The sequence below is a fragment of the Drosophila sulfurigaster genome, chromosome 2L (genome assembly GCF_023558435.1).
Source record: "Drosophila sulfurigaster albostrigata strain 15112-1811.04 chromosome 2L, ASM2355843v2, whole genome shotgun sequence".
Taxonomy (NCBI): Eukaryota; Metazoa; Arthropoda; class Insecta; order Diptera; family Drosophilidae; genus Drosophila; species Drosophila sulfurigaster.
In genome coordinates, this window is record NC_084881.1 from 19325221 (window position 1) to 19348024 (window position 22804).

At 36.6% G+C, this 22804-nt stretch overlaps 1 protein-coding gene across 2 annotated transcripts in view; it reads right to left on the reverse strand.

Annotated features, from left to right (window-relative positions):
* LOC133840982 (uncharacterized) overlaps window positions 1-22253 on the reverse strand; it is a 52222-nt gene extending 29969 nt beyond the window's left edge. The window contains exons 1-2 of one of the 2 annotated variants that reach the window (XM_062273213.1): window positions 21010-22253; window positions 10675-10734 (exon numbers count right to left, since the gene is read on the reverse strand). The gene's annotated coding sequence lies outside the window, so the exon portion shown is untranslated. The remainder of the gene's footprint in view (window positions 1-10674; window positions 10735-21009) is intronic. The other variant, XM_062273220.1, reaches the window with a different exon arrangement.
* Window positions 22254-22804: the final 551 nt, after the last annotated feature.

The window sequence follows — 22804 nt, forward strand, 5'->3', positions numbered from 1 at the left end:
ATACAGGCTCGCATTTATGTATAATATCTATGTGTATGTGCCGTTTATATATTCATAACAATCTCGAGAGCTGTCACAGACTGCGTCGAAGTTGACGCGTTTCGCTCACACTCGACACTCGACACTCGGAATGTTTTTTACAATTGACCAAGGCAAAAGCAAAAGTACAAAAATATGTCCAGAGCCAGTCCGTTCGCTTTGGATCTAAAGCTAAAATCAAATTGGGCTTCTGTTTGCTGCGTAACAAATTCTATTTTTTATATTTTATTTGCTGCATGTGGAGGAGACAAATAACACAAGTTTTGCTAAATTGTCAGCTGCTGTTGCTGTTCTCATTCACCAGGCATATTCATCTAGAATATTCCATACACATACATATATGTTTTTACCCTTTTGCCTATGGTTTTTATGACAAGCTAGCTTCTTGTCCATTCGCCCTCTCTCACATCATCATCCGATACCCTCAAACGTTCCGCACATAGTTTGTTTGCCTTGTTAAAAGGGAGAAGGGGGACGGCGAGAGTGTAGTTTGTTGGGCAAAATTGCCAAACATTTTGCGCATAAATGACAAATGCCTCTGATGGCATAAAATATGACTTTGGAAATTGTTTTGCAGCATATAAAAAGAAGGAATGAAAGTGGAGTGCAGCTATTTTTGTAAAATGTGTTGATGGATGTGAAATAGTTGTGATTGCTGAGCATCTGCACGTGCTCTCGCATCGTTAAGTCTTTTTTACAAGTAATTGTGCAAATGATTTAAATTTCAAATTACACACAATTTGACTTTTCGTTTAATTGCAAAGCAAGTCAATTTACTCAGCCCTCAAAATTGGCTTTGACTTTCCGACTTTAGGAGTACTCTCATACCAATCAATTTGCTGACAATTGACTTGTCAAGACATCAATTATAATTGACAGCAGCAGCTCATTCTCGGAATCAGAAACACCAAAAGCCATTTACTTCAGTTTTCCGCTACCCGTAAAACCCATTTAATGTGAGTGTGTGCATATTGAATTCTGTGCGAAAACATTGTCAATAAATGGAGAGGCAAACGCATTAAATATTCAATGGCATAATGCTAATCATTTATTGGGCGCAAAATTCATTTGGAGTAAGTACGCGTTGCCAAGGCAACTCTGGCACAAGCTGCTTCAAAACCTCAAACCCCACCCCAACAAAAGCCAGGCACAAATGAAAACTAAAACACACTCTCAACAACCTGCCACGTGCTTTCCACCCACCTTGCCACACCGCATTACATGGGGCTGGTAAGCAAACATTACACAATTTTGATTGTATTTCCGTTTCGTATGCGAACAACGATGGCAACACAAAAACAGCAGCGACAGCAACAGGAAGTTGCGCTTATTTCCGTTTGTTTACCTTTACGCTGTACCTTGATTAAATGTCAGCCTCATGACAGGAGGCAGGGGCAACAACTGGAACATGAACAGCTCTCTGGATTTTCCTTTTAGCTTCGACTAGGCCTCAGCTGTGGGGTAATTTAATGTACAAAATGATGAGAAGGAGGAGGAGGGAGCAGCGACAAAAAAACGCTGTGTGGAAGTAAAATAATTTACGCTTTCATCTTTCGTTTCGAGCATCTGCAAAGTGCGCACACATTACGCTAATCATTATCGGGGAGTTTGAGTTTGAATCGATTAAACGCGCGCAGCACTTAATATAATAAAGTATATAGAATATAGTAGAAGAGGGCGATTACTTCACCAGCAAATACTGCTTAATTGCAGATTAATGAGTTTCGAAGTTGGGGTTAAGTAATTATACACAAATTGTTATTCAGACAAAGGCTTGCATAATAAACGAATTTACTCTTTTTTTGTTGTATTAAAGCATTAGTTGCAAATTTCATATTCATTATTGGTATTTTAAATGACATTTATAAATGTCAAATAAATTTATTTTAATGTCATTTTATGTTGATAGCCAACAAATCCAATTAGATTTTGTTGAGAGTAAAGGCTTAGCTAAGGAGACAAGCAAATAGTCTAAGCCAATTATCATTTAAAATAGTTGATCAGCTTAGCCATCGAAATGAAAGCAAATAAAAAAAGCCGAAAGCCTGTCAAATTGTGTTTAAACAGAACACTGTCAATGCCAGACATTGCGAGTTAAGAGAGAAAACTGCATATATGTATATAGTAAAACAATAAAACCACAGTGTCCACGACCTTGCATATGAAATATAAATACAACACTTGGTCAACAGCGAGAGACAAACATGACATGCATGTAATTCACACATTTATTTAATTCATTATTAACAATTTTAACGCTTTTGTGCTGTGAATTCTTAAAGTGACTTTAAATAGCATTACTGGTAAACAACAACAACATTGTGCAGCGACCGCGTGCCGCTAATTAATGGCCAGCAATTTGCATGAGGCGCGCCCAGAAAAGTATGCTATGGAAAATGTGCAAAATGTTTGCCAGAGTCATTTGTAGGTCACCAAGGATATGCGCCTGTTTGTTCATTGTGCCGGCGCATGCTTTGGCATAATTTATGTCGCCAAATTCTGCTCTTTCTTTTTTTGCTAGCATTTTTTCCATTATTTCAAGTTGTAATGCCTTTGTTTTAGCAAAAAAAAATGTTGCCTTGCATAGAAAATGTTTTATTTGTCAGGCTGTATTTACATGTCTACCAATTGCTAACACACATTTGCATAATTGCCACACACACACACACACACACATACATACTACGACAGCTATACATTATTTGCCAGGCCATTGGCTTTCAATTTTTGGCATTAGCAGCTAACTGAAAATGTGTACGTTTTGGCCATGTTTTATTTATGGCATTTCTCGCAGCCTAGTAGTGTTTTCATTTTTGTTTTGTTTTTTTTCTTTTGCTTTCATAATTTATAACTGAAAATATGGTGTCCAATTGCCGGGGCATGCATGTGTTCATTCATTATTTATACATTTTTGAACAGTGCAAAATCACGCCAATATTATTGTAGATTCGAGCCAGAAAAATGTCAAAGTAATCAATATTTGAATGCATTTGCAATATACATAACTCTAAAAGCCTCTCAAATCAATTTAAGCCACTTTGAATAACAATATTGTGAAGCCTTTTGACGCCTGCCAAAATGGCGTTAAAAAAGTACGAAAATTTACATTTGGGAACAGTTTAAGCGTTAAAGCAGACATTCGATAAAGACAGAGATAGAGAAAAACATAGTTACGCACACACAGATACATGAACATAAATGCTCATTCAAGCGTTTCATAATGGAAAAATATAGTATGTATATATGCTTTTGTATAGTATGTATCTGGCAACACATTTGCCTCGGCATCTCAACTCATTTTCACATTAATGGACGCCAACGTGGCGCACTGGCAAAATGCCAAAAATGAGCCCAGTTATGTACGAAAACACACACAGTTTAGTTGTGTGTATGTGTGTGTGTGCGCGCACATATGTGTGTATTTGTGTGTGTTGTCGAGTATTCCGTATGAAGCCATTGCTCTCTAGCTGTACTAAGAAATATATGTGCTACTAGAGCACAACCAAGAGACCAACTAAATTATCACTAATATGGCGACCCAGGATAACAGTTCACAGCTGTCTGTGTGTGTGTGTGTGTATGTGCTGGGCGTGGCAAATAAACACATCAGCTAAAATGCTTTTTTACTTAAATTAACAACACCGAGAGCAGCTTGCTTCGATTTTTGGCTAAGCGGCGACCTCCTCCAACTAACGGCAAGTCATTAACTTTAAGTGTATGTGTAGCTGTATGTATCTGTGTGTCCTTGTGTGTGTAGCTGTCAGTGTATTTGTGCAGCATCTTTTCGGGCGCATTGAAAAAAGAAGCACACGTATCGACTGACAAAACGCCAGAGCACAAAATCAATGAAATCCCAAGCAAGTAAATAAACCAGATCGGGCCGAGGTCGAAATTGATATGCTCTTTGTCGATTTGCTTAATGGCAGTAGATAGCAAAAGATATCAATGGGTATTTAAAAACAGTATTCATTTCTCGTAGCATCAAAAGAAGGAAAAATAATTTTAAATTTTGTATATAATGAAGTTCGAAGTTATCAGATTACATATTAATCTTTTTTTCTAAGATTAAATTAGGAATTTATGAGTTGTCAATTCTTCTAAATTTTCTAATATGTATTATTTATTTTAATTTTTTTAAGGTATTTTTATATATGTATCTTTTTGTATAGTATTTTTGGGATTTCAATTTTTCTAATTTATGTATTTTATTTTTCTTTTCAGTAAACATTCACTCATCATAGTGTTCTGCATATTAAATATTAGCAATATGTCTAGGTAAGATAAAGATTTTCATTATATACATAGTTTACCTACTTCTGAAAATCTTGCGCATAAATCTTGATTGACCTTTCAATTTAAATTATATACCTTTAAGTCAATGCTGTAAAGTCTTGTTACATATATATATATTCTTCTCTTTGACTTTGCCATAACAACAATTGATCAAATGTTCGAAATTAACATTAATTTCATTTAAATACTTTTGATGAAATATTTCTTTGTCGAGTAGAAACTTAAATTTGTATTGTTCCCCTCTTAGCTAGTACTATTGGAATATTTCAACATTCTTGTCACTCGCAGCGTGTTTAAATGGAAAACTCCACAGAATAGTATAATTCAAAGCATGGCTGCTTGTTGGGCAAATAAAGTAAATTCTATTTGCTTATTGCTCTGGCTGATAGAAACATTACCATGGAAAGCGAGTACCCTTTTGTGTGCCAGGGTATAAAGCTGAAAGCTGTTTGGCTTGCTTGCTATGGCATACTTAAGCAATCGGAGCAAATGTTTTATCGTCACTTTGCCACACATTTACACATACACACACATACACGGAGAGAGATAAATACACACACACACACACACACACACACATACAGACATATGTATGTGTGCTGTTGGCATACAAAGTAGCGGCAGTTTCCTTTCGTTTGCCTCAGCATCTTTTTTCGCCTCAATCTCAATCGTCTTGAATGCCGCCTATCAATGGCAAAAGGAAGTCTTAGATGGTAGGGGAATGTTTGCCAGGAAGAAGGGTGGCAGGGGAGCAAGGGAGGGGAGATAGAGAAAACATGCGTATCATGCTGATGAGTAAACGTGTGTACAACACTTTTGTATTGCAAAATTTAATAAAGACTGTCTGCAGGCAAATCAAAAATCTAGCAATTTTGATGGTTGCATAATTACCGCAGCCTGGCAACCAGTTCCCCCTCAACTACCTCCCTCCCGCGGTCGTGGCAAATAATTCGCTTGAGGCTGGCAAAAACAAACAAATAAATTCAATGCAAAAGAGCAAAAACTTTTCGACACAAAACACAAACAGAAAATGTCGAAAGTTTACAATACGCAACTGAAGCCGCTGGCTAAACGAAATTGAGGGCGTCTTTTTTGCGCCCCTCAGGGGTGTCCTGAAACTAAGCGAACGAGCGGGAAGATAGGGGCGATAGGGCTTAGGGGGCTATACGTCTTGGCGCGGTCGGAGAATAGTCAAAGTCAAAGCAGCCTCGACAAAAGGCAACAAAGGACTCAAAGGCAACGGCAACGGCAACGGAGCAACGCCGTCGTCTTCCAAATTGCCACAAAATTTATTATTATTGTTTTATATAAACAGCAAATGCGCGAAAATAAAACAGACTTCAGAGTGAGCAGAGAGTGGGGAGAGGGATAAGGAGGAGGGAGCCTAACTGGATGGATGATGATGGTTCCCATTCTTGCAATTGAGTGAATGCTAAAGCTGTGCTCTTATTTATTTTCGCCTTTTGTTGAGTGTTTATATAAAGCAGCATGGCCCGAAAATCAGCCATCATTATACAAAAGTTATGCCCCAACCACGCCTCTTTTTGCCCCGTTTATCCTCTCGGTTGAGCTTCACTTTAAAGAGCAGCAGCAAGCGAAACCTTTACATCAAAATGAACATTTCACAGCTGTGCCACAAATATTTTCTGCGTGTTTTTTGATCCAACGAAAATCCTTTTTATTTATTTATTTATTTTGTTTTTTTTTTTGCTCTGTCTATTTGAAGTTGTGCTTTTTCATTAGAAAAGAGCTCACTCGATTATTTGATTTATTTTATTTCATTTTCGCGGTTTGCTTTGTGTATTCAAAATAGAATTGCAATTCCCCGTTTTTTCCTTTTTGCCGATTTCTCGATACCGATTTCGATTTAGTTGTAAAACGAAAGTTTTGTGGCAGCAGGTAAAAATTCTCTACTGCGTTTCTGTTATTTAAATTAAATACAGTGCAGAATATATTGATGGTTGAGAGAAAGAAAATACTGCAATAAATATGCAAAATATTGTTTTGCATTTTCACAAATTTGAATGTAATTCAAGTTGTACAATATTATATTTAGGGTGCATTCGAAACTTAGTTGTATGGTTGACAATCTGGTATATTCGCTCTATGGTATATTTTTAATGTAATAGTATATCCATATACCGAATCTGGTATATTTAAGGTATATTCGGTGTATTTCTTCAGTATATAAAGTGGAATACTTTAAGACTAATACTGCATTGTTTTTCCTTTTATTTAAAATGAGTAACGGGTATCTCTCAGTCGAGCACACTCAACTGTAGCTTCCTTACTTGCTTTTTTGTTTTGTATTGTTGAATTGCTTACTAATTGTGGCACTTAAATTTATGCATTGAATTGCAGCAGCATTTATTTATTAATTTTTATCAAATATATCCAAAAGCAAACACTACGATGCATTCATAAACACACTCGAATCAATTTATATACTATATATATATTTATATATTGTTTCCGACTGACATCAGCTGAATGAATGCAATAAAAGCAGGGCACGTCTGATGGCGGCTGTCCATCAACATGAAAATGTGAATAAAATAAGTAACGAATTGCATTTCACATTAAATCAATTCAGTTTGACTTGTCCAGAGACCACAGACGCAAAAAAAAAAAGTAAAATGCCCGGACAGCAATCGATCAAACAGGAGACGCTTATGGACTCACGCATATGGATTTATACATACATGATTTATATTTAATTAAAATAAATACAGATTGGTTTTTGCGGCACAGCGGCAACGGCTTAGTGAACTTAAGCAAATTAAATGTCGAGGGAAAATGTCGATAGGAGTTGCCGCAAACGATATAAATGCTCTTTAAACTGGCGAAAAGCAATAAATGCCGAGGGTGTTCAGCTTGTGTTCCTCTCAGTCTGTCTGTCTGTGTGAAGGGGGAGGAGCGTGTCGACTATGAGCTACAAGATATTTGCATATTTTAAATAACTTGTGGGACACACTAGAGAGACGCCAACCAACAAGCAACAGCAGAAGAAGCAGCATCAGCAGCGGAGGGTTGACAATGGCGACGGCAAGACAACTCCAATTTATTTGCAATTTGTTTGAAATTTATATCAAAGCCGTACGAACACACACACACTCGCACACTTGACGACACGCCCCCTTGCACACACACACACACACCCCAATATGCCATAATTGAACTCATAAAATGCGAGAAGAGAGTGAGAGCCAGAGCGAGAGCTCAACGTTCAGCCGATATTTATGCATATCTAGCATAGAAAGAAAGTCTAACTGTACACACACACACACACACACACATACAGACAAACAAACAAATTATGTGCTCATTTGAATACACATTCTAATGCGAATCACGTTGACGAAAATTCATTGAACCGTGTGTCAGCAGCTCCCCTTCAACTCCCCCTTCAACTGCCCTTCTTGGCAGTTCCAGTGTCTGGTCGCTACCTTGACTTTTGAGCTGTGTGTGTCTCGAAGTCATCCAATCAGCCAGCACATGTCAAATGTGTAAGTGTGACAAGGACACAACTTATTTCGGCACACACACATACACACATACAAATATATGTACATATATGCAGCCGATACGCAGTTAATCTATCAGGACATGGCACAATGTGTAGAAAATTAAATGTGCGTCCCTCCACAGTTGCGAAGCAAGCAAGCTATGAGCTCCCAAGCGCCAGGCGGCAGTCATGTGTGCAGATGTCCTTGCGCCAGCTCCCTCCTCTCTGCACATGTGCGTGTGTGTGTGAGAGAGTAGGGAATGTGTGTGTGTGAGAGTGTAAGTGGGGGGATGTGTAATGTAAATGCAAACTAAATACACAACAGGCTGAGCATTAAGTCGATTGCTTCAAGGACCTTAGCGTGTTCCAACTGAGCTGCCAGCCACAGTTCTACGAGTTCCAACTCCTCCTCGTCCTCCTCCTCGATTCTTCTTTAGCTACTCCTGTTACAGTCTGGCGCTTTGTCATTACCTCTAACTGAAGCGAGCTTCGTCTCCATCTCCATCTCATGTGTTGTCTGCGGCATCTACTCACTTAATTTTCGCTTTTGCTGCCACTTGAAGTGAAAATGAGTGGCTCACACCACATATACACCATTTACTTCCCCCCCTTCGACTCCCTTGCTTCGCTCGCTTAACATTTGCTCGTCCATGTGTCTATCTATCCATGGCTCTGGCTCGATGTCAATGTGTTTGTCTATGTGTGCGTGTGTAAACGCTGAGGCTGCTTTTTAATAAGCAATTTACTTTTAGCTTAACAACGCTCAAGTGCTGTCGCCTGTAATGAAATACGCGAGGCTCTAAGCAGGCGGCTTACATACAAAAATACGCGTCTAAAGGCAAACTTGCAATGATTTTCCTTCCCCCTTTTTGATACCCTTTTTTGCCACAGGATCTAATCAATTTGCTAACGAGATAGAGAGAGAAAGAGAGTGTGGTTTTATTTCACAGCGAGACAGAATGTGTGGCAACTCTTAGCTACACTCCAGCTTCATTTTGTAGATGAGATATACTCAAAAAATACTTAAAAATAGTATTGGAATGGGTAAATTAACACTTTGTAAAATACATTTGAAGAGTTCAAAAATATATAGCTTATATTAATTTATTTTTTATTTTCTTTTTGTAGTTTCGAAGTAGAAAAAGTAGAATAAGAATTTTGTAAAATATCATTGAAAAAACGTATCCATAATCTTCTCATATTTAACTATGAATTAAGTACCAAAAAATGTATTTAAACAATACTAAAGATTAGTATTAGAAAAAGTAGAATTAGTATTTTGTGAAATACATTTAAGTTAGTATAAATGCATCCCAAAAATTCAATTGGTTTAAATATGAACTAGAAAATATTTTATTCTTTTTAGAGATTACAACTAAATATATGAAATAGATATTCATCAACCCTATTCCTTAGACTCTCTCATCAAAAATAATTTATTTTAAGTGTTCGCAAATTTTTTAGAGTATCGCTAATTCGTTGGCTTCCATCATAAAATTTCCTTACCGCTTTTGTTGCCTTTGCTGTTTGCCAACGATAATTAATTTTTTGGCCCCAGCCTGCGACAAAGTTAAGATCTTGAGTTTTAATGCATTAAAAATAAATTACAATGTTTCTATTTATTTACATATTATGCGTGAATGAGTGTGTGTGCATGTACTTTATATACTTTTTTAGACTTTTTATATAGCTGTTGTAACCTTGACGTCGCAAAGAAAGTTGAATAGAGAGAGAGAGAGAGTTGACAAATTAATTTGATTATGATAAACTGAAGTTGCCAAGTTGTGGTAATTGTCAATTGCATAGTTAATGAATTGTCATTTAATTAATTGTTATTTAATTAATGACAAACTGATATAATGTGTTGCACAATTTAATTGCACATTTTCGGTGAGTGTGCTTTCGCTGCTGACTTTAGTTGAGTGAAGCAATTTGGCCGCAAATCATTTCAAGTTGCTCTGTTATTGCGTTGAGTGTCCTGTCGCAAGGACAACAGGACAACGAAATGCGGGCAGCAATTTAAGCACCTGCTGAGCGGCACGCACCTGAGAACTGGGATTCCTGCCCAGCCCATGCTTTGCTCTTTTTCCTGGCACTTGTCAAGCGCGTTGACAAAAAAAAACTCGAGAGTGTGTGTCTGTGTCTGTGTGTGTGTTTGGCTACCGTTTTGATAGCGGCCACAATGGCGGCGTTAACATGGCAGAAATGTTAAGGCTGGACATAAATCAAATTGGGTTTTTATTGCCCATCTGGACCATTTGTCAGTGCACCTTTTTACATGGTCAACGCTTTCAGTTAATAAACCAAAATCGAAATTCCGTTTGTACATAAATATTATTTTTAAATCTCTCAATGAAATATGGCTGACTACTATATTTTTGACGAATTGCTATCGTTCTCTCTTTCTCTCTCTCTGTCCACTCTTATGCATAATATTCATAAATAAATAAATTGAATGGACAAATACAAAGAACAGTTACCGACGACTGCTGGGCAGGATACGGATATGAACACGTTTAAAAACCAAACAGAGCGACAACCATTTATGTCAAAAATAAAGGTAAAAAACAGACAAGAGGCAAAAAAATTAAAAGTTACTTCAAAGCTGCCACGTTACTCCTTGATTTGCATATTTAATGCTATTTGCATAAAACAGCAAAACAAATGCGCTTCGTTCTACCTTTTGGCCCCTTAATAATATGGACAACAGATTTCTGATTTTGTAGGTATCCAAAAAAATAGATGCCTTCAGGCATTCTCCAGCAAATAATTTATAATTTAATGGGTATCTGCTGGTTGTGCATTTGCATATTTGTTCAGTTTTCCCATACACATACCTTTATCGGTTTAATCAACAGTCGTCGTCTCTCTCTTATGCGATGCGGCTGCTGTTTTTTCTGTAAAATGCAAAACAGGAAGAAAAGGGTTTCATTAGAATTGTTTATAACTTTTTGGTTTTTATTTCATTTTCTCTGCTTCAGTGGAACAAATGACTGCGTAGAGTCGACTAGCGAGCTACCTTGTCGACTTTAAATTAAAACAACTTGGGTTTAGCGAGATATATAAATCATGTTACGTAGATTCGAAATATAGTAAGTTCATTATATAAATGCAAATGAATTGCTTATTATAATTATTTAATTTCTACATTAATTAATATATATTAACTGTAACAAATTCTTCAAACTTGTTGCAAAGTTTTCTAATGCAGAAAGTTTATTTAATAAATATAATTAAGATGCTTTTTATAGTTAGGTTATTTCTGCTTAAGTTTCTATTAACATTTTTCAAATTTACTATTCTGCTATTCTGTTTAATAAATATTACTTAAATGAAGCTTATACTTTAAAAACGGCTTTATTTTTCGACAGCGGAAAGTTAATTTAATAAATATAACTGCAGTGCTTTTTAGTTGATTTATTTTGCTTTAATTTATATTATTTATTTTCCTATATCTTAAATGTATTAGGAGGCATTTAAATTACGAAAGCCTTTTCAATACATTTTATTAAAATTGTGTAAAAAAGTTTCGCATTTATTTTAATTAAAGATTTTAGTATTTTTCGAATTGAAGATGTTTGTTTTGTAAATGTAAATGAGATTCTATTAAAATAAAACCGCTTTTTATATATTCTTTAAGTAATTTTACAAGTCTCAAGTAAATTTACATTGAATTGTGTAAACATTTTAACAAGTTTTCGAATGCAAAAGTCTCTTCATCATAAGTGTAATTAAAATTAAAATTCATATTTAATAAGTAAACTTCCGTCTGCTGCATATTAAAATACCTTTTAGTGTACACATAATTTTTACAGGGTGCTCGGGATGCCAAAATAAATGAAGAGAATTTGTCGTATTGCTTAAATTTTGTTTTTTTTGGCGAGTAAAATGAACAATATGCAAATATGTCCTCGGGATGCTTTCGGAATTTAAATTTGAAGCTAAGCCTCGAAATATGCCGCTTCGCTGAGGCTCTCGCAAGCTTTGAGGCTCCTAAAGGCTCGCAGGCTTTTTAGGCACTCAAGCCTCGATGCTGACCCTTTGCGTGACGTATTTGGCAAGGACACGGCGACAACAATAAAATTAAATATTCTATTTAATGGCATCGTAGTATGCCAGACGCGTGGGCAACTAAAATTTTGAAGTGAAGCGCGTCGGACAGGAGTCAACGAACAGGACATCTCTCATGTGTATGAGTGTGTGTGTGTGTGTGTGTGTGTGCGTGTGTGTGTGAAATATTAGAAGGTCCTTTTTGAAAGCGAAACAGCACAAGTTAATCCCCGCCAAGTCTTGTGGTTCGACAGCCCGTCGAGAGAGAGAGAGAGAGAGTCTGTGTCAAGTTTTAAATTTGAAATATCTGAGTTCCGGCAAATTGCATTCACATTATATCAATTTTATTGCCAGCAGAGAAAACACAACATCCTGGGGTCCAACAATGCGCGTAACCTCGCCAAGAGCATGTAAATAAAATACGTATATATTTTGTGTGTAGATATTTTGTGCGTTCTCCACATAAAAAAGATTTTATTGAGGGTCTCATGGTTTTTTTTGTATCCTTTTTATTCTAATTTTTGTCTCGCATTACTTTGGGTACTTTTTTTTTGTTGACCAAGCTTATCTCTTGGCCCTTCCCAAGCCGAGGTAACAATCCACATTTCCTTTTTTCGTTTTTGTCTCACTCTGCGCCTTTTGTTTCGCACAAATTAAGCAGATTATATAAATTGGGTAAGATTGTGCGAATGCGTATGTGTGGAGAGTAGGGAAAATGGAAAGCCAGATTGTAGATTGTAAAAGTATCTGGTCAAACAACTTGAACAGAAAAAAAACAATCGATGACACAAATAATACCTCAATTAAGCTGCGAGCTATTCAAAAAATTTGTGTAATGAAAAACAAGCAACATTTTACCCAGCGTGCTTCAAATTTATGCCACAATATTCTCTACTCAATAGATATTTAATACTCAGCAATTTTTCGTCAACTTGTCCGCTCCCTTTCCCTTTGCACGCTTCTCAAAAAAAAATGCCCCCAAAAAGAGAAAAGTAAAAAAATTGCGAAGAGGCAACCGCAGCGCAGCGACCGCGATGGTAAACAACGTCGAACTTTTCCTCGCTCTCTCTCTTTGCTTTGTTCCCTTCGGTTTTTCAACGCGTCGTCGAAGCTCGTAATGAGTGGCTAGGGGGAGTAGGATCATGGGGAGGGAAGGCATCCCCCTCTGCATTTGTTTACATAATATTTTCATGTATATTTTGCAGCTTGTACATATTTTTTAATGATTTTTTGTCGGACTTGCTTTGGAAAGTTTTTAAAGGCGCGCCCTTACAACTCACTCTCTGGCCACAATCTGTGGAATGAGGATGTGTTTTGATGGGAGAGGGAGGAGGGAGGAGGGGAAAGGGAGGGGTACTTGCCACAGCAGCATAATTGCGCAGAGGCAAATGAAAAACGCCTGGCAATATTGAAGGCAGCGCGCGAACTTTTCAAGTGTAAGAAATTTAATTTCGAAATGTAGGTTTAACGAACGGAAATTGCTTTCGCCTTCGCCTCAAAATGGCATAAGCCCTTGTATACAAATACAAATACAAATATATATTTTGCGTGTGCTCTCTATACAGTTCTTCCTCCTTAAGCTATTCGCTTTCGCTTTTTCACTTTACTCGCTCATTGTTGTCCAACAACACGGGGAAACAAAAACCAAAAAATTGTTTTTGAAAACAAAAGAAAAAGCGAATTCAGCTTTTTGCTGTTGTTGTGTTTTCATTTTGCAATTTGTTTGCTTAACTTTCTGATTGAGCCTGGTGCCGACGCCATCGCCGCATTACGAATTTGCCAGCAAATGAAATTATTTAATGTTTTACATTTGTTCGATGAACCAACCAACCAACGAACCAACGACGATCTTTGCCCTTGGCCCCCTTTTACTACCTCTGCTTTGGCACTCAGCACAGCGCGTAATTGCGACTGATTTGTTTGGCATTTTGCACGGCCATTTATTTTCGTCATGGTCAGCTTGAGGCTGGCCAAAAGAAGGATGTTGGTGGGCCACGCATTGCATTGATTGGGCCCATTGGGAGCATGTTCATTTCTTCGCTTACTTTATGCTTTACTAATGAAAAATGGATGCAAAGCAAAGTTTAACAAGCCAGCAGCTTAATATTGTTTGAAGGAAGTGATTAACACATCACGGAGAATAACAAATAAATATTAATATAATATTAATAATATACTTTATAATAAAAATACAAAGAATTTATTCAATGATAACACATCACGTAGAATAACAAATAAATATTAATATAATAATAATAATATACTTTAAAAAAAAAAATACCAAAAATATAACATTTATTCCATCTGACAAAAACCGTAAATATCAATGCAATTATAACTAACAATAAAAATGCAATAAACTTGAAATAAATTCTATTATTCAAAAGACAATAAAATTGCCCATTTTGAATACAGACAAAACAGTGCGGTATTCATTTTAAAATATACCATATAAATATATCGTCAAATAATATAAATACCAAATTTTCAGGAATCGTAATGATCATAGTTATTATTGTGTGTATGTGATTCTGGCTTCAAAAAAGAAAGAGAAAATTAATTCATGGTTATATAAATTACAAAAAGAATAATATCCCTACAAAAAATATGTATTATAAAATTCGTTGCTAATATTAATCAATAAAATTAAACGTTATCGTATAATTGCATAAACAAGTTTCACTTTCAAAACTACTCAAAATTGCAAAAAAAAATTATATAATTTATGAATTTTATTCAGCTTAATGCTTATTCAAATTGCGCACCACATTTACCACCATTTTGTGTGCCATTTAAAATGTTAACTACATTTATTCGTTAATAATATGTGATCCATAATTGTGATGAAAATATGTCAAAGTTATCCAATTGGTTTAAGGAAACAATTGAATTAAACTCAGACTGCAACAGTTCAATTTAAAATTTAATGACCTTTATGGCGAAGTTGTGTTCATTTTTTTCTCGGCATTTTTCTGCATTTAATTTGCATACTTTTGTAGCTGTGAAATGTGTTTTAATTTATTGGAAAGTCGAAATTGCGAGCGAAAAGTATTAATAGTTGGCAATTAAGTGTGCGTTTAAAGCTGTCCAATCTGTGTGCTGGCCACAATGTTAACGAGGCTAAAACGCGTGTAATTATCGGCGCACTTTTGCCATTTCACATTTCACAATTCCACAATTTGCCAAGCGATGCGTTGTGCTTTTGGCCAAGGTTAAGCCCCGTGCACTTTCGTCCCACTTTTGACTTATTAAGCGCGGTCAGCAGACGCCCTCAATCTGTTGACCCAGCGTTCAGCTTTTTTGCTCGTTCACTTTTGCACATTTCAAATGCAAAGGCCAAAAGCAGCCTGCTTTTGCTTCCATTACCAGCTTTTTGAGCATGTACTTTACTTACACACACACACCTACACACGATTATGGCCAACTCGAAAGTTTGTGGCAAGCAGTAACTTTGACTGAAAATAGAATCACCATTGACAGCAGCGATTGGCCGCTTGGCTTCGATAAGCCAACAAGCTTATAGAAAAACATTAATAACATTATCCTCCACATCAAACACACATGCAAAACAAACTAATCAAACTTTGGGCAGCTCCAAAATGCGCAAAACAAATTGCTTTATTTTCCAATGTTGCTTCCTTGATATTTTAGAATATTAACCCAGCACCCAGTGTGGCGCCACAAGCAGCAAGTAGTTCTCTCTCCTTTTCTTCAGCTCTTCTTCAAGTTGAAAGAAGAAAAAAAAATCGAAAATCAATTTTGGTTAATGTGCCCGGGCAAGTTGTGTCTGCCTTTTGGGCACTGCCAAACAGAAGCACGCACACATGTGCCTCGACTTGCCACTTACCCCCTTTTACCACCCCTCTTGTTGCCTGTTTAGCACAGACGTTGCGTTGCGTTGCCTGTCTGCCTGCTTTCCACTGCCGCCGGTGTCCATAGCATATTTTTGCATAGTATACGTAGTTTATGCAAGCATTTCTACTCAAAGCCCGCATAAATTATGGCCCTCAACACTTGGCAGCAGCAGCAGCAGCAACAGTGGAGGGCAACGAAACTGTCTCGACCATAAAATTAGACCGTATCCAAAAGGGTGTGCACACCCCAAACACCCAACACACACACACACATACACATACACAGCAAGTGGTCCTGGCAATCGTTGTTTACTCTGCATGTCATTTCCGAGAGTGCGCCAAGCATGATGATGCCCAGGAGGAGCTGCTATTTCTGTGTGTGCTACGTGATTGGCCATAGTATACTATATGTATATATGGCACATCTAATCTACTTTCCAATGCAGTCGAAACACTGATTCAACTCGCACTCGCACGTTGACAGACTTTTATCTCACATTATAACAACTTTGATTTGCTGACCCTTGCAATTGTGTGTTCCACGACAATTGCCACAAATTTGATATAAGCTAGAGGCAAAGGTTGAGTTTGAGTAAAAGGTGACTTTGACTTTTCGTACATTAGAGTTGAAATATGGAAAATATGGAAACTGAATTCTAAACAGCAAATATTACATATATTATTTGATATGAGCTAGAAACATTTCTATGCAGCATTAACTATTGAACAAAGATTGAAGTTGTAAAGGTAAATGGTGCATTTGACTTTTCGTGTGTACATTAGAGTTCAAATATGGAAGCTGAATTCTAAAAACAAAATATTAAAAATATTATTTGACATAAGCTAGAGACATTTCAATGCAGCATAAATTATTGAACAAAGCTTGAACTTGTAAGAGGTGAACTTTAGAAAATATGGAAAGCTAAGTTCTAAAATGCATATATTGCAAAGTTCAAAAAATTTGTCAGAAAAAAGGTTATTGAAAATAAGGAAATGTTGTACAGAAAGAAATCTAATTCTTAGATCTTATGCACTTTTAAGAGTAGTCTTATTATAAAGTTACTGATTGTGGTACTGTCTTTATTACAAATTTTATATTAATTTATTTGTGGACTTGCAATCATATAAAGTCTATAAGGTAAAGTTACGGATTTATTACTGTTCTTTCATTTAGTTCAGATTACGACTACTTAATTTTTATCTCATGAAATTATTCGATTTTATATTCTTTCAATTCTATATATATTGAAAAACATTGGTATTCATTTGACTTTTTCATATTGAAGATTAACATGTTGATATGCTAAAATATTTTTAGGGTTATGATCGGCGTCTGATTCTTAAAAAATAATAATTTTTAATAAAACAGTTGATAAAACAAAAAGGAAAATAGATTTATAGTTGTCAAACTATCAACTATAAATTCATAGAAAATAGTTATTTTACTAAGTTGTGTAACTGTTTCACTTCTAGCCATTCCATTCTTCATCCGAAATTCCCTTAATTAAATGCTTGTTGAAGAAATATAAGGAAGAGTGCTTCAAACTGAACCACAACTGAAATGAAATGAACGTTGCTGCTAAGCCAGCTGCTAACTACAGTTGTGAATTGCAAAATGTTTTGTTATTCCTCAGTTGGTTAACCATACTGCGAGTTAAGGGGAGAAAGAGACAAAGAGAAAGTGTGGGAGAGAGTCAGTTACTCTGAGCTCAGAGCAAAGCTGAGCTTCCGTTTCCGGCATAGTTTTCGTGTGGTATTTCAACATCTTTGGCAAACACACATTGCAGAGTTTCCGTTGCTGCCTCAACTGCTGCTTCAACTGCTGCTGTTGCTGCTGCCACGCACATCATCAGCTTTCAGTGGCTCGGTTGCCACTCACAACAACCTTGACACACCTTGGGGGCCTCTCCAACACACACACACACATACTGTGTGTGGAGTGTGTTTATTTTATTGTATGAGATACATTTGCTACTGAACCGTGAATGGCGTGTCATCAGCATCATCAACATGATCATCAACATCAACAGCAACATTCGCAGCCACCTCAACACAAACGTCATTATCGCCATCATTATCACCGGTGTCCGCCCCATCATCATCATTATCAACACAGTTGTGTGTGTGAGTGTGTGTGTTTTTATACCCCCTATCCAAAGGGTAGAAGGGTATGAAAACTTTGTGCCGAAAGGAAATTTATATAACAGGCAGAAGGAAGCAACTTCTATCTCAAAAAACATATTTTCTTGATCATTCTTTACCTCAATCTTAATTTTAAATAGCAAAATACAAGGTCAGATCTTGGTATATTTCGAACGTAATAGTATCGATGTACCAAATATTGTCTTTGGTATAAATTGGTATTTTTTCTCGACTATTTACTAGCACACTTTCTGTTTGCTTTCTCTATAACATAATATTAAAAGAACGCAATAGATCATAATAATATATCGATATACCAAATATAGTCTTTAATATAATTCAGTATTTTTGTAGTATTTTTATAATAATATCACACTATTTAAAAGTAATAGTATATCGATAAACCAAATAAGGTATAATGCAGTATTTCTTCAATATATTTTTAGTAAAAGACAGCACTGCTTTGCTTTGATTGAAAATGGATAAGGGGTATCTTAAAGTCGAGCACACTTGACTATACCTTTCGTACTTGTTTCATATATAAAAAGTGAAATTTCTACTCTAACCCCATAGACAGCAGGACGAGGCGCCATTTTTGGCTGTATTATTGCTGTTGTTGTTGCTTTTGCCTTTTTAACGTGCGCCTCTCATGTTATTTACTTAACAATTTACTGAATAATTTAAACAGCATGCTTTCTCCGCTCAGCTGCTGCTCTCAGCTCTCGTTGATGTTGTTGTTGTTGTTGTTGCTATTACTCGCACACTTCCTGTTTGCCTTCCTCAATGCTCAATCCTGAATTATGAACATGTTTTGTGCTCTTCCTTCTTTCTTCTCTCTCTCTCTCTCTCTCTCTGGCAGGTGTGAGTTTCCGGCGATAGTTATCCACCCACTAAGCAACTACTATGTGGATGTCCTCTCACTTTTTGACATTTAATGCGGTTTGCCATATGTCTGTGTGTGTGTGTTTGACAACCTTACTCTTACTCTCAGTCTCTCTTACTTTCGATCTCTGTGTGTGTGTGTGTGTGTTGATAATGAGCATAATAAGCCTTAATTAATGTTAAATAATGAATTTTCTCATTTGCACGCCAACGCAATGGCTGAAAAGCCATTGCCCCGGGAAACTTTTCACCGGCGCTTTTCTTCTTATTATAAAGCGCTATAAGTTTCGCACAGTTTTCAGTGGCTGCCACAGTTGTCAGAGAGTTCAGCGTTTTCCCCCCACACACTTTTTCGGGGGGAGGGGGGAAGTTTTGCTGTGGCCTGCCAAATATTTGCAGGTGCGCCAGTTACCGTTAACCATTTACCCACTCAGCATTTACACCGGTTACGGGTAACGGGGTTCAAGAAGGGACTCCACTTGAGAGGACCGCATCCTTTTGGCCCGCTTTTGTTGTGGTTGATTCTTGGGTGCTCCACTTTTAAATTGAACGCCAGCCGCAACACAAAAAAAAAAACGTTGAACGAAAAACACATTTAAAACTCCACAAGTTTTTGCAGCAGGTTTGTGTGTTTGGCTTGTTGTTAATTAAATTTTGTATGAGTAGGGTTTGTTTGCTTTTAATTGCGGCACACGAACTGAGAACGAGAACGAAATGGAGTCAGAGCGAGAGAGAGAGAGAGAAAACTGACACTAATTTCCAGAGATAGAGCATATAATTTCAACTCTATGCTGAGGTAGTTGCAAAATATTTGTCTAACGAACTTTTGATTAGACTACCAATTAGAGATAAACGCCTGGACCAAGGCCAAAACAAACATGGCCTGCAATAATCAAGCATCAAATTTAATGTGCACAAACCGAGTTTACACTGAATTAAATACCAAAGCTTTTAGATCATGCCTTGGCAATCAATAGCATTAAATACAGTCTAGATTATGGTACTTTATTTATCGTCTTTTGCTTATACAAAACTAACTGCCATAAACAAAACTAAACCAATTTATATTTAGTAGCAATAAAAACTTTATTTATTGCTTAGCAAGAATTATTTCATCTTAAGTCTCTGAATATATATTTATTCCACATAAACATCAACTAATAAAAGTAATGTTTACATTATATTTTCAGTGGTATTTGCGTAAGGCTCAAGTTAAACGAAAAAGGATATCAGAATGGAACAGCAAATTGGCATATAAAAAAGGTAAGTGAAGATTTAAGTAATATTTTGATATTGTTGTCAAAAGGGATTATATTTATATAGTGAGATTTGCAATGAAATTTGAGGCTACTTTGTCAGAATTTGTATTTTTTAAAGAGAATACGACACTGATATAATATATTGAGTGTTGATTCAATATAAACAACAAACAAAAGTTAATATTGAATTATTTTGATTATTTAAAAGTTTCGTAATATTGAACATTTAATTTAAGAGTTCAATGAAATCTACATTTTTTATGTTAGACTTCCATAATTTAGCATTTAATTTCTCAGCTGAAAAATAGAATAAACTCTACATTTATATTCTACATTTATTTTCTTTATATTTTGAAAGTAGTCTTATACCAAATATAACCGTTTGTTTATTTTTAGTATTTTTGTTGTATAATAACTCGGTTTCTTTTAAAATTAATACCTCACTTTTCTGATTTTATTCAAAATGTGTAGCGAGTATCTCACAGTCAGGCACACTTAACTGTAGATTTCTTACTGGTTTTTATTTGATGCTCCGAACATAAGTTTATATTTTTGTTATTTTCAACAGCAGCTTATTACTAGTTTCTGTTGACAAATTCATATCCAACAAAATCCTCCTTTATGTGTGTTTTTATCTTCTTTATTTGAAACATTTCAAACATTATAAAGTGCACTAGAGAGTGAGTTCAATTGAAATGTGCTCTTCAATAAGCTCTAAAAATTGAGCACTCGCTGTAATTAAATAAGCCAAATGGCAAAAGGGCAACAACACAGAATCAATAGAATCGAATCGTAATACAGCCAGATATTGCCGAGGGTCAAAACTTCAAACATTATTATCGAGAAAAGGTTGCGCAGAGCATAAAAAGGAAAAAGTTTGAATAACAGTTTGGTTCAAACTACTCTGACAGCAATATTATTAAGTTTTATGTTATGTGTGCAAACAGCACACATCGAGGACTAATAGAAATTAGAAATAACATACCCAGAGGAGCGACAGAGATGGCGAGAGAAGAGATTCCAATGTCCAAATGTGCAAAAAAGTTTCTGCGATGCGTTCAACTTTTATTCGATGTGGTTTTCGCGTTCTCTTGTTGTTGTTGCTGTTGTTGTTGTTGATCCACTTTGTTGATGCCACATTTGAGCATGGAAAAAAATCAATGCGTGTGGAATATATTTTATCCTTTTTTATATGGCACCAACGCACACACACACACAGACACTAACACACGCGCACAAATACACAGACAGAAAGACGCACACACGAAGAAGAAGAGGAAAAACAGACTCTGAACTCTGGATGATGTTTGGCAATGAAAAACTGAGCGACAGCAGCAATGAGGAAAATAAGAATGAAATTCAAGAAAAGTTGCTTAGCTCAACGTTTTTTTGCTTTCCTTTTATGTTTTATTATTGCAATTTTACGAGCATATATTTCTTGATATTGCTTTCGTTTCTCATTTGTTTCTGATATATTGTAGAAAAGATTTTCCCTTCGATTGTTAATTGCAAGTATTTTGAGTACTTTGCGATTGCTTACAAAAAAATGTTGATATATATTTCTGTTTTCGGTTTTCCGCGGAATTTTTCCGGTGCTACTTCACTTGACTGCTTTCTGGGTGGCGCTCGCTGAGTGCCATGTCAATCAAAATCAATCAAATTTCGCTTGCGTCTCTCGCTCGTTAGCATTTACACATGTTCCATCTTGTCGTCGTTGTGGAGTTGGAGACGCCTCCACGTCGCGTCGCCTCGCCTCCTCTCGCCTCGCCTCGCCTCGCCTCGCTTTGCGTTGCGTTGCGGCTGTTGTTAGCTCAATTTGCGGCAATGGATTTCACGTGTTAAATGCGACCGGAACGGAAGTTTCACGCACACACACGACGACGGCAAACGAAAAAGCGACGACGATGAAGAGAAATATGCAACATGCGGCAGCCGCAACTTTGCTAGCACTCTTTCTACACTTTTGTTTGTATTTGTAGTAGCTCCGTTTTCTGACCTAGTGGCCGCTTTGACTTTAAAACTTTATTTTATGGTGCACAATTGTATCGTTGTATCGTTTAACGTTAACTGCATTCGCTTTGCATTTAGTAGAGTAGAATAGAAGTAGAAGCGCCAACGCACGACGCCAACTCCCGACGTGTTCGACACACACACATACACACACACTGCGTTAATTTCGTTGGGGAGGCCCGCTGTGTCTGTCGCTAACGGCGTACGCTTTGAGACTGCTTGGCCGCAACGCTCCGACGACTTTCAGCTGGCGAAAATCGTATGCGAGCCGGGCGATGCGATGCGATGCGACGCGTCGCGTCGATGCTGTCGTCATTTCGTGTTCGTGTCTCGGCTCCACAGTAAACTGTTATACGCTCCACTCTGCGCAGCTTGCAAGAGAGCGCAGCGCTCTCATTTTGCTTGTATTCTCTCTCTCTCTCTCTCTCTCTCTTTTTGCGCTCTCTCTCGTTAGCTGATGTGACAAAAAGAGTTTTGTGACGCCACGCCACGCCACGCATCGCGTTTGTTTTCGTTTTCATTTTCCTTTTTGGCGTTGTGTTTCATTTTTTTTATTATTTGTATTTTTAGTGCTTTGCGGTATGTGATTTATATATGGCCGTAAAATGCATAATAAATGCGGGTTATCAAATTAAAATTAAGCAACTATATAAACTCAAATGCAGCAGACAATAATTGCCCTCCAAAATGAACACAAATTTATTGCATGCTTATTTAATTACCATCGAAATATGTTTATTTTTATTTGAGCATGAAATAAACATAAGTAT